Genomic DNA, 12,317 nt, shown 5'->3' on the forward strand with positions numbered 1-12,317 from the left:
ATACTTAAAACATCCTTGGAATACTATTTATGAAAATAGAAGAGGATTCATACATATATATCAAAGAAAAGCATCCCCTTCCCTTCTTTATTCTCCAAGAACAATACGTTTTCCTTCAAGAAAACATTTAGCTAAGTATATCTATAGGTCTGTGGAGAGGAAGACACTTGATTCTTGAAGAAACCAACTTACCTTAAGCTTTGGTGGATTGAAGATGACAAAAACTTGAAGAAATAACTTGAAACCAGTGCTTACACGTTCTTGGGTATATGAGAAAGTATATCCCAAACTTCTAATATAAAAAACAACAAGTTTGGACGACTTTCTCTAAAGTGCCACATGTCCCGCAATGATTGGGAAGTGCGCGCGTTTGTCGTAGAATGAACATAACTTTTTACTCCGATTTGTTTTAACGAACGGTTTATTTTTCTGAAAACTGGACTCAAATACCTTCAATTGGATAGGTTGCAGGCCTTCTAACTTGTTATATATTAGGAGATATGCTCATTCAAAGTCAGATGAGAAATGAGATCATTTGTAGTATTCCTCCACAATGAACCTTTAAACTTTAATCTTTTCTTTAATGATCTCTTTGACCTAAAAGTTTTGTTTAACTCTTCAGATGACTAAATATAAGGGTTACATGGTATGCTTAACCATTTTCAGTGATATACCTCCCCCGATATCACATCTATGCATTGGTGTTTACGAGTCACAAATGTATTTTAAGTTACGAGATATTACATTATCCCCCCCCCTTTGGTTCATTCGTCTTCGAATGAGTTTAAAAAAAGATTGGCAGAGTTTCCTTTGTAAACAGGCCTATCCAAATCCTGTCATCCAACAAAAATATACACACAATGCTTCACAGAGCATCACCACATAATAATATGCAACGGATATTCACTAGGCTCTGCTTGGCCTTACACAAATTGAAACTACACTAACTAATATAATATACCTTATACTGTGGATGTTTCAACTCTGAGGAACATGTGGTGTCTGTATCAAGTACCTGAACATATAACATATAATAAAGCAGTACTACAATGTATAGGCAAAACAGATACTCAAATGAGAGGAGTTATGCTTTAAGAACATTTGTGTGGCTATTGAAATAAGTGGGGATACTTGGCCCTCATGTCAGCCTCTGCTTCCCATGTGGCTTCTTCTATATTCTGACTTCTCCAAAGTACCTTGACTGATGCTACGTATTTTGTCCTCAACTTCCTGACATGTCGGTCCAATATTGCCACTGGGACTTCCTCATAAGATAAGTGTTCTGAGAATTCCATACCTTCTATGGGAATAACCTACGAAGGATCTCCCAAGCATTTGCGTAACATCGACACATGGAAGATCGGGTGTACTATAGCTAACTCTCGATGCAAATCCACCTCATAGGCTACTTGGCCAACTCTACGTATAACTTTATATGGCCCAATATACCTAGGCTCACCTTACCTTTCCTCCCAAATCTCATAACACCCTTCATAGGGGATACCTTCAAGAATACCAGTCATGAACCTGGAACTCTATGTCTCTACGACGTACGTCTGCATATGATTTTTGTCGGCTCTAATCCGTTTTTAATCGCTCTTTTATCAACTTTAATTTTTCAACGGCTTAGTGAACAAGGTTTGGTCCTACTATTTGAGTTTCACCTACTTCAAACCAACCAATAGGCGATCTTCACCGACGCCCATAGAGGGCTTCAAATGGAGCCATGTCAATGCCTGAATGATAACTATTATTGTAGGCAAATTCTCTCAAGGGCATATGATCATCCCAATTACCTTTAAAGTCTAAAACACATGCTCTCAACCTATCTTCGAGTGTTTGAATAGTGCGTTCGTCTTGGCCGTCTGTTTGCGTGTGAAATGTAGTGCTAAGGTTCACCTGTGTGCCCAAACTCTTCTGGAATGATATCAAGAAATGTGCCATAAATTGGGCACCCCTATCTAAAATAATAGATAGTGGATTCCCATGCAAGTGAACAATTTCCCTTACATATAGCTTGGCATATTCTTCGGTTGTGCTGTCGAATTTAACTGGCAAGAAGTAAGCTGATTTTGTCAACCGATTAATGATCACCCAAATGGAATCATGTCTCTTAAAAGAGAAAGGAAAACCTGTAATGAAATCCATATTAATAGCCTCCCATTTCCATATTGGAATGTCCATAGTCTGAGCTAGGCCACCCGGCGTCTGATGTTCTACTTTAACTTGTTGGCAATTGGAGCATTGTGCCATGTATTCCGCAATATTCCTTTTCATGTCATTCCACCAGTAGACCTCCTTAAGGTTATGATACATAATTGTGGAGCCTGGATGAATTGAGTATCGGGAACAATGTGCTTCATCCATGATTTTCTGCCTTAACCCATCTATATTTGGAACACAAAGTTTGCCTTGGCATCTCAAGGTGCCATCTTCTGCTAAATTGAATGCAGTAATTCGGTGCTCACGAATCCCTTTTCTATACTGTAGAAATATTGGATCATCATACTTTTTCTCTTTCACCAATGCCACTAATGATGATTCGGCAGTATTCTGCACCACTACGTCTCCATCTTCGGCTTCAAGAAGTCGGACTCCCAGGCAGGCTAATTTGTGAACATCTCGTACTACTTCCTATTGTACACATGGTAAATGTACTAGACTTCCCATAGATAGTCGACTAAGAGCATCTGCTACCACATTAGCTTTACTTGGGTGGTAGAGGATGTTCATATCATAGTCCTTCAACAACTCTAGACACCTTCTCTGCCTGATATTCAAATTTATTTGCTTGAAAAGATATTGGAGACTCTTATGATCTCTAAAAATATCAACATGTACCCTAAACAAATAGTGTCGCCAAATCTTAAGCACAAATACCACTGCAACAAGCTCCAAATCATGAGTGGGGTAGTTATGTTCGTGTTTCTTCAATTGTCGAGAAGCGTATGATATCACCTTCCCTTGCTGCATTAAGACGCACCCTAGGCCAATGCCTGAAATATCACAATAAACTACATACCTTTTTGTACCCTCTGGTAAGGCCAATATTGGCGCCTTAGTCAATCTATCTTTCAGCTCTTGGAAGCTTTTCTCACACATATCGGACCACTGGAACTTCACTGTCTTTTGCATCAACTTGGTCAATGGTGCAAAAATAAAGGAGAATCCCTCTACAAACCTACGGTTATATCCAGCAAGTCCCAAGAAACTACGCACCTCCATCGGAGTAGTAAGTCGAGGCCAACTCTTTACAGCCTCAATCTTTTGGGAGTCTACTCTAATGCCTTCACTAGAGACCACATGGCCAAGAAAAGCCTCTGAGTTCATCCAGAATTAACATTTCGAGAACTTGGCATATGTTGGTGCTCTCTAAGTGTTTGTAGGACAACTCTCAAGTGATTTGCATGATCTCTGGCATCATGTGAATATATCATGATGTCATCTATAAATACAATCACATACATATCAAGAAAGGTTTGAAAACCCTATTCATCATATCCATAAAGGTTGCTGAAGCATTTGTTAGACCAAATGACATGACAAGGAATTCAAAGTGTCCCTATCTCGTTCGGAAGGCTGTTTTGGGAATATCTACTTCTTGAATGTTCAGCTGATGATATCCGGATCTCAAGTCAATCTTTGAAAAGCACTTAGCTTCTTGCAATTGATCAAATAGATCATCTATCCTTGGAATGAGATATTTGTTCTTTCTCGTCACTTTATTAAGCTGTCTGTAATCTATACACATCCGCATCATTCCATCATTCTTGCGTATATATAGTACTGGAGCACCCCAAGGTGATATGCTAGGGCGAATGAAACCTTTGTCAAGCAAATCTTCAGCTGCTCCTTTAGCTCTTTCAATTCTCTTAGCGCCATTCTATAAGGTGGAATGGATATAGGCTGGGTACCGGGATCTACGTCAATATCAAAATCAATCTCTCTAATTGGAGGTTGTCCAGGAAGTTCTTCATGAAACACATTTGGATATTCATTCACAACGGGCACAAAATGAAGAGTTGCCTTCTCAGCTTGAAGGTCTCTTACATGGACAAGGTGATATAAACACCCTTTGTCTATAAACTTTTGTGCCTTACGATAGTAAATAAACCTTCCTCTAGGCATCATAGTATTACCCATCCATTCTAGGACTGGCTCGCTCGAGAAATGGAATCGAGCAACTTTGGCTCGGCAATCAACTGTTGCATAACAAGATGACAACCAATCCATGCCCATAATGACATCAAAATCAACCATTTCTAGCTATATCAAATTTGCCAATGTGTCATGGCCACATATTGTTACTAGGCACCCGTAATAGATCCTTCTAGCTATAACAGAGTCTCCTACCGGAGTCGATACTGCAAATGGCTCATGTAATAACTCTAGCTCTACTCCAAATTTCTTAGCAACAAATGGAGTAACATATGATAGGGTAACCCTGGGTCTATCAATGCATATACATCATAAGAGAAAATAGATAAGGTACATGTAACCATATCTAGGGATGCCTCTGAATCCAGACGACATGCTAGTGCATACATCCAATTTGGGCCAGCTCCAAAACTAGATCCTCTACCCCTGCATGTACCTCTCTCTGCTGGTGGTTGAGGGCCACTTGATGAAGAAGGCATTGATGCTGAGAATGCTCCTACAGAGCTCGTATATTGTGGCATATCACCTCTACCCTCCACTCGAAGCTTCGGACAATCATGTATCTTATGACCCTCAACTTCACACCCATAGCAAGTGGTAGATCCATATCGACAATCTCCCAAGTGAGATCGGCCACAGTGCCTGTAATTAGGTCGAGGCGGTAGTCCTCGACTAGCACCTCTCTAATAGTGGGGATTAGGTTCCCTCGAGGTCTGAGTCTGCTCCTGCCTGGGTCTCGATGATTGAGCTGGGGCACTAGCAGTTAAGCGGTTTAGTGATTGAGCCTGTCCAGGAAGACCTCTACTGGAGTAAGCTCTAGCATCTCCCTGAAATATTCCAGCACTCTTAGCCCTCTTATTCTATTCCCTATCGCTCTTATCCCTACGATTTTGTATGCGTTCTGTTTGCTGAGCATGTGCCATAAGTCTTGCAATATCCATATCCCGATTTAATAAGCAACGGTGCAAAAGCCAATGAAATGATCCGCAAGTCCACCAATGAAGCAATGCATCCTTGCATTTTGGGTGATAACCATCTCAGGAGCAAATCTAGCCAACTGAGTGAATCACATGTAATACTCCCTGAAGCTAAGGTTATTCTGTCGAAAGTTTAAAAATTCATCAACCATCGCTTCCCTAAGCTCTAGTGGAAGAAAGTGCTCCATAAAGGCCTTAGAGAACTCCTTCCAAACTGTTAGAGGAGCATTTTGTCCCCTAGAGTCAACCCACATCTCGTACCAAGCAATGGCGACATCTTTCAGCTAATAGGAGGCTAATTCAACTGCCTCAATCTTAAAGATATGCATGACCCTAAGAATTTTGTTAATCTCATCTATAAATCGTTGTGGGTCCTCTGTCACCCTAGATCTTGTGAATACTGGGGGATTCATATAGAGGAAATCACGTACTCTGGATCCAACTGCCTCTTCCTGAACCATACTAGGTGTTGCTGCATTTTGTCTTTAGACCTGAGCAGCTACCAACTGAGTGAGCAACTGTATTTCCCCTCTAATATCTTGCTCTGAGGCACCTGGTGGCTGTACATGCGGTAAATGAACTACCGTTGGTACTACTGGAGGTGTAGGAACTCCTGTAGCTCCTTCTGTCATGGGAATCTGAGGACCTGGAAGCATAGGACATGGCAAGCTCTGTTGACCACTGTTTGATCATCTACAAGTTGGGACTGCTCTAAAATGGATCCCTCTTGAGTAGTACTAGCAATGGACCTCGAGTCTTCTTTATCCTTGTCCGTACTAGACATGATCTGAATCACAAATGAAAAAAAGAGTTTGAGACAGAATTAACTTTATATGACTTAGTTGTATCGTACGATCTAGATTATGAAAGAAGGTAAAATTTCTAAATGCCCATGTAGTCCCTAAATTATAAATATGGCGCGCAACACATTTATAAGAAAGGTCCTACTATACACGGCTTTATAGACTCCATGAGATACTTGAACCTTGTGCTCTGATACCAAGTTTGTCACACCCCTAACTAGAAAGGGGCAGACATTAAGGATATACACAAGCACCTGCTAAATATCTTACTAATCTCATGCCAAAGCTGAAGATTCATAAGCAGCGGAACCTATATGAAGACACATACTAAAACATAGATAACAAAAGGGCCCGTTGGGCTACTTTACAACGGAAACAAGACTAAGTCTACGAAGCCTCTAAAGAGTATGCCTCTAAAGAGTATGCCTCTAAGAATCTGATGACTAGTCGGGACGGGTCCCTGACATACCCATTCTGATATATGTACATACGTAGCAAAATGTAGGCTCTAAATATCTGATAGCTCCAGGTAGAGGTGGAGCTGACCAACTGCTAAACTGGAAGTCTCTAGTCTACTGAAAATGCTTGTTGTCCTGAGTACATGAGCCTATAGTGATACAAATGAAATGCCAAAATAATAGGGACGTCAGTAAATACAAAACAGATACTGGTATGTCAAGCAAACTGAATAACAAGTAGACATCAAATATCATGATAGGCAAATCTGAGCATGTGTATGCAGGAGACATAATCCGTAACTGGAATTGTGACCAACCTCAAGGGTCCTCATCGAACGTTTCATGGCTTAGTCATTTATATATATATAATCCCTATAATTTGCCTAAGTGATATCTTTACTTCATTATATCGCTTCTTTACTCTTTATAAAGCTAACTGTCAGGGATTCACATGATGGCCTACTGACGACAATTAGTGAACCCTGAATGGCATCTGTAGCCCACTGTCACGACTATGCGTGAAATCTCATAGTCTGGTAACGAGGTCTATCAAGGTACGCCCCCAGAGCATCTGTATGGTCTGCCTGCAGGCCTGTATCAGCTAGGTGAATCCACGACGGGAAATTCCAACTAACTATATCTGAATTCTGTGCATAGAGTAGCATCGCATGTAGTAGCCCTAAATATATGCACCCTACGCTGCACAATAGTCTATAGTCTCAGCTGCTTGCAATTATTTATAATAATTAATTCATTAATCACATAGCTCGTGATTAAATTCTTTAGCTTGACAATCATATATCTTGTGACCTATGCACTTATGAACAGTCTATGGCTGGTTGCTTTCTTTAAATTTATGCAACATGTACACTGCTAACTTCTAAGAGTTCCAACTATAAACAAATGTAGTTGTGTGAAACATATAGCTTCCTTGAAGAGTACTATAACTCTATAGTTTAGGAATCAACGTGAGAGGGTTTATAAAATAGGATAGCTTTCTTTCAAGTATCATAGAATCTATAGTGACATTTATCGGAAGAACATGCAAGTTTAGGTCGTGTCTTAAGGGCAAAAGAGGTTTTAGCTTTACAGACCTTAATTTGGGACTTACTATCATATGTCATCAAACTCCTTTGCTGACAACTTTATCTATAACAAAAAATCATAAAAGGATAGTATAAGAAACTAATCAAGAGTCACAACAATGCCAAAAACACAATAATGGTTCACGAGCGACAATCTCAACAATTACCATAGATGAGTGGTGTATCACCACACCCTTCTCTTTATCTACTTTCCAAGTTGGCTTATGACTTATTTACATGTTCAGTATTACTCCTCATCCTTTAACTATAAAGAACCAGCCCCCTTAATCATCCACACTTAACATAAAAGTAAAACTCATGGCCTCCGATCACCATCCCACCAATTCCTTGTTAACGATGTCAAATTCCTTTATAAGCTCATAGTTTAAGTTGGTAGAGAACTAATGCCATAAATTAAAATAATAGGAGCTCATATAACCAGCTATAACATATTCTTAGCGACTTAGGAATTTTATCAAACACTTGGTGAGCGACAAAGTTTCAAGAACTATAATAGTCGCGTTCTCTATACCTCGCCTTCCGTTTTAATGTAACCAGCTTACTTCCCCAATACATTACCATTGACCTCTCATTTGGTCAAAACAACAGCCAACACAACCTTCTACAAACTCCCTTCTCAACAAAACATCAAATACAATGGGTAAAACATGGACTCACGGCTTCCTATCACCGTCATGTGAGTCCTACCCGCAAATTATACTTAAAACATCCTTGGAATACTATTTATGAAGATAGAAGTGGATTCATACCTATTTATCAAAGAAAAGCATCCCATTCCTTTCTTTATTCTCTAAGAACAAAACGTTTTCCTTCAAGAAAACATTTAGCTAAGTATATTTATAGGTCTGTGGAGAGGAAGACACTTGATTCTTGAAGAAACCAACTTACCTTAAGCTTTGGTGGATTGAAAATGAGAAAAATTTGAAGAAATAACTTGAAACCAGTGCTTACATGTTCTTGAGTATATGAGAAAGTATATCCCAAACTTCTAATATAAAAACAACAAGTTTGGCCGACTTTCTCTAAAGTGCCACATGTCCCGTAGTGATTGGGCAGTGCGCGCGTCTGTCGTAGAATGAACATAACTTTTTACTCCGATATTTTTGTAACGAACAGTTTATTTTGCTGAAAACTAGACTCAAATACCTTCAATTGGATAGGTTGTAGGCCCTCTAACTTGTTATTTATTAGGAGATATGCTCGTTCAAAGTCAGATGAGAAATGAGATCATTTGTAGTATTCCTCCACAATGAACCTTTAAACTTTAATCTTTTCTTTAATGATCTCTTTGACCTAAAGCTTTTGTTTAACCCTTCAAATGACTAAATATAAGGGTTACATGGTATGCTTAACCATTTTCAATGATATACCTCCCGGATATCACATCTATGCATTGGTGTTTACGAGTCGCAAATGTATTTTAAGTTACGGGATATTACACTACGGTCCATAGGTGGCACCCATTGGTGGCACTTGCAACTTCTGGAAAATTTGTTGTTTGGTCTTTCTAGAATATGGAGTGTTACATTTTCATCACAAGAAACAAGTTTATCATCATTAGCAACAACAACAACACGATTTTCATTGTCAACTTCTTTCTTTTGTTGTCTCATATATCTCTTGTATCTAAAATAATATTTCTTGATATGCCCATTCTTGTGGCAATAGTCACATGTTACATTCTTGTATTTAGACTTTGACTTACCTTTACTTTTATCTCTATTATTTTGAACTTGTTTCTCCCCTGTCTTCAATGACCAAAACATCGGAATGTGAAGTTGAAGAAGATAAGGTCTGAGATCTTATTCACATCTCTAATTCATTCAAGACACCACTCTTAGCATATTACATAGTTACAACACCACTAGGAGCATAATTAGTCAAATAAACTCGAAGATTTTTCCAAGAGTCTGACAGAGTATTAAGAAGCCAAAATTCCTATATCTTTTCATCGAACTTTACATTCATTCTGGATAGCTGGTCAAGAACACCCTAAAAATCATTAATATGATCAGAAATAAGAGTGCTCTCTTTATACCTTATATTTATTAATTGTTTTAATTAGAAACAACTTATTGTTGCCAGTCTTCGAAACATAAAGTGTCTCGAGCTTGTTCCACAAACTTCTGGCATGTGTCTCATTCACAATGTGATTTGTAATATTATCTTCAACACATTGTCTAATATAGACACAAACCTGCATGTGCTCAAATTCCCATTTCTTATCTGTCATGGACAGTAGTTTATTAGAAGTAAACACAGGTAAATGCATTTTCTTGACAAATAGAAGATCTTTCATCCTGCATCTCCAAGTATGATAGTTAATACCATTCAAACAAACCATTCTGCTCATATTTTCCTCTATCATCAAATCAATAATCAATAATAATTAATGCTCTGATACCACTTTGTTGGAAAAGGCAATTAAGACACTAACAAAGAATGTCCGATAGGATAACAACGGAATAATACTCAAGTCTAAACTTTTCCTTTCAATTTGAACCAAGAGAAGATAAACTAAATCAAGAAATACGAAGAATGGACAACAAGTGTATCAACCAAACAAAAATAACAAGACAAGAATAAACCAATCACACAAGACATAAAGATTTACATGAAAAACCTTCGATGTGAAGGGCAAAAAACCACGGGACTAAAAGCTCAACTATAAACACCAAGAGTTACAATATTGTTCTCAAAAGTTGGCCAAAAAACAAGTGCCAAACAACGAGCAACAACGAAACAAGATTACACCAAAACTGGAGAATTAAAGGAGAGAGTTCACTAAAAAACGAGCTATTGCTCATGCCCCAAAATCAGAAGCTACAGACAACTAAATCCGATCTTTACCGTTGAATTATAAAAACCAGATGCTTAAAACTCCCAGTTCAAATTTGAGCACGATCCAACGATTAACGAAACAGAAAACTCTTTTCAAAGCTGACTGCCTAAGTAAAAAATTTCCTAAAGCAAAAACGAGATTTTTCTCTTTTTTCTCTCAATCTCTAAAATGCTCTCTCTTGATTTTTCTCTCTTGTGTATCTGAAAATATGACCTAAATAAGTCTTATATATGCCACATAATATTGGACTTATGGCTAAAGTGGCTGATCCAAAATGTCAATATTTTAGCATTTAATAGGACTTCTTAGCCGTATTTTCAATATTTATTAAAAGTGTCAATATTTTAGTTTGTTATATATCTTATTTATGTATTTTTTAATTTTTTTAATTTGAACGAATACACTTATTTAATAACAGAAGGGAGAAAATCAGGAGAGTGAATATTTCAAAAAAGGATAATATCAATTTTTCTCATTAGTTACATTTTCAAGGAAAACTTAAACTAAAGCGTGCACCTTTCTCACAATGTATAATGACATTTGTATTTCTTTATTAGTCAGTATTCATTCAAATAGGTATGCCAGATGAATCTGTACTTATATAAGAAGCATATTTGTATTCATGTATTTTTTTCACGGTGTATTTATTTTTTTCTTCAGAATCTTATATCATTTCTTAAGTCATAATCATTTCAATATGTATATTATTTGTATTTGTATTCATTCTAGTTTTTATGTTGTATTTTGTATAATGATATATAAAATACAAAAACAATATGATGGATAAGTGAGAATGAAATATAAAACTGAAAAGGAATAAGTGAATATTTGTTGCAATCATTTTCTTAAATAAAATACATAACTAATATGCATACCTTTGGAATGAATACAAATTAGGAATAAATACAAGATTTATAAAACTATTGCAACATGAGATTTTGAATGAATACAAATATTAATAACATACATATTGGTTAGAGTACAAATTGAGAAGGATACAAAATTCTGAATAAAACAATAAAAACAAAACAAACTAATATGAAGTTGCTCTTCGTATAAATAAAATACATAACTAGTTAGCATACCTTTGGGATTATTACAAATTAGAAACAAATACAAGATTCATAAACTATGCAACATGAGATTTTGAATGAATACAAATATTAATAACAAACTGGTTTGAATACAGATTGAAAAAAGATACAAAATTTTGAAAAAAATTATAAATACAAAACAAACTAATAGGAAATTGTTCTTCCCCAACTTGGTCTTCAACAAAATGTCCATCCACTGTTTGATCTTCATCATCCTTTTCGACTTCCCCACTAGTAGATGAAGAGTCTATAGTTTTGTTCTTTACTTGAGGAAGATTTATCTTTTGAATGAATTTTGAGATTTCTTTAAAAAGTGGATGAATTTTGAAGAGAGAAAATTTTTAAACAGGAAAATGAGATAAAAATAGTGAAAACGTGACAAAGAGAAAGGAGAGTTTTGGGGTAAAAACCTACAGAGAGAAAATTGGATAGTAGGGGCATTTTTTCCTTTTAACCGGGTAGTGGAGTCAAATGAGGTAAATATATGCCTAATTTGAGAAATAAAAGAAAAGTAAATTAATTATAATTGCTAAATTATTGACATATTGACATATTGACATTTTTAATAATTATTTTAAAGTGTATATATTTTTAATAATTATTTTACCAATTTTGACTAATTTGCTAAGTTTCTCTTTTATTTATTCACATAGGAAGGGAAAAAAGATCTTAAACCCAACATTAAGGACTCTATATCAAACGGTATAATTATAAAATATTAATTTACTATGAAATGATCGACTAATCCATTAAAAAAATATCTTAAATCGTTAAAAACAAATAATTTAATGATAAAAAAATTCAAATCTTTACCGAAATCATTAAACCAACAAATCATTACTGATAAACCAATAACTTATTTGAACAACCCTACAATTA

This window comes from Solanum verrucosum, unplaced genomic scaffold, assembly GCF_900185275.1.
Source record: "Solanum verrucosum unplaced genomic scaffold, falcon-dt-bn FXZP01000069.1, whole genome shotgun sequence".
NCBI classification, from domain to species: Eukaryota; Viridiplantae; Streptophyta; class Magnoliopsida; order Solanales; family Solanaceae; genus Solanum; species Solanum verrucosum.